The following is a 1,339-nucleotide window of genomic DNA, read 5'->3' on the forward strand; positions in this document are numbered from 1 at the left end:
GAGTTTTGAGTAAATTTGTATCACTTCCCGAAGATCCAATTGAAAAAACTTAGTGAATTTAGATAATCACTTACTGATTTTAGATAATCACTTACTGAATTTAGATAATCACTTACTGAATTTAAATAATCACTTATTGAATTTAGATAATCGCTTACTGAATTGAGATAATCACTTACTGAATTTAGATAATCACTTACTAAATTTAGATAATCACTTACTGAATTTAGATAATCACTTCCTGAATTTAGATAATCACTTACTGAATTTAGATAACCACTTACTGACTTTAGATAATCACTTCCTGAATTTAGATAATCACATACTGATTTTAGATAATCACTTACTAAATTTCGATAATCCCTTACTGAATTTAGATAATCACTTCCTGAATTTAGATAATCACTTACTGAATTTAGATAATCACTTACTGAATTTAGATAATCACTTACTGAATTTAAATAATCACTTATTGAATTTAGATAATCACTTACTGAATTTAGATAATCACTTACTAAATTTAGATAATCACTTACTGAATTTAGATAATCACTTCCTGAATTTAGATAATCACTTACTGAATTTAGATAACCACTTACTGACTTTAGATAATCACTTACTAAATTTCGATAATCCCTTACTGAATTTAGATAATCACTTCCTGAATTTAGATAATCACTTACTGAATTTAGATAATCACTTACTGAATTTAGATAATCACTTACTGAATTTAAATAATCACTTATTGAATTTAGATAATCACTTACTGAATTTAGATAATCACTTACTAAATTTAGATAATCACTTACTGAATTTAGATAATCACTTCCTGAATTTAGATAATCACTTACTGAATTTAGATAACCACTTACTGACTTTAGATAATCACTTACTAAATTTCGATAATCCCTTACTGAATTTAGATAATCACTTCCTGAATTTAGATAATCACTTACTGAATTTAGATAATCACATACTGATTTTAGATAATCACTTCCTGAATTTAAATAATCACTTACTGAATTTAAATAATCACTTACTGACTTTAGATAATCACTTCCTGAATTTAGATAATCACTTACTGAGTTTAGATAATCAATGAGGTCTTTTTTTTCATCGGATAGATCGGGTTGGAATAACAGAAAATTCTTGAAATAAGGGATAATGAACAAAGAACATAAATAAGTTCACTGGTGTGAAAAATGAAGTTGCCGGAAAATGTAAATTTCAAGGACCTAAATCCTAATCCAAATTTATTACTCTCCAAAATTCATTGCACAGAGGCTGTTCGTTGAAAAATTAAAATTCAGAGATAAAAGTAAATTCAACAGTCACGTAC

The sequence above is a fragment of the Diachasmimorpha longicaudata genome, chromosome 9 (genome assembly GCF_034640455.1).
Source record: "Diachasmimorpha longicaudata isolate KC_UGA_2023 chromosome 9, iyDiaLong2, whole genome shotgun sequence".
NCBI classification, from domain to species: Eukaryota; Metazoa; Arthropoda; class Insecta; order Hymenoptera; family Braconidae; genus Diachasmimorpha; species Diachasmimorpha longicaudata.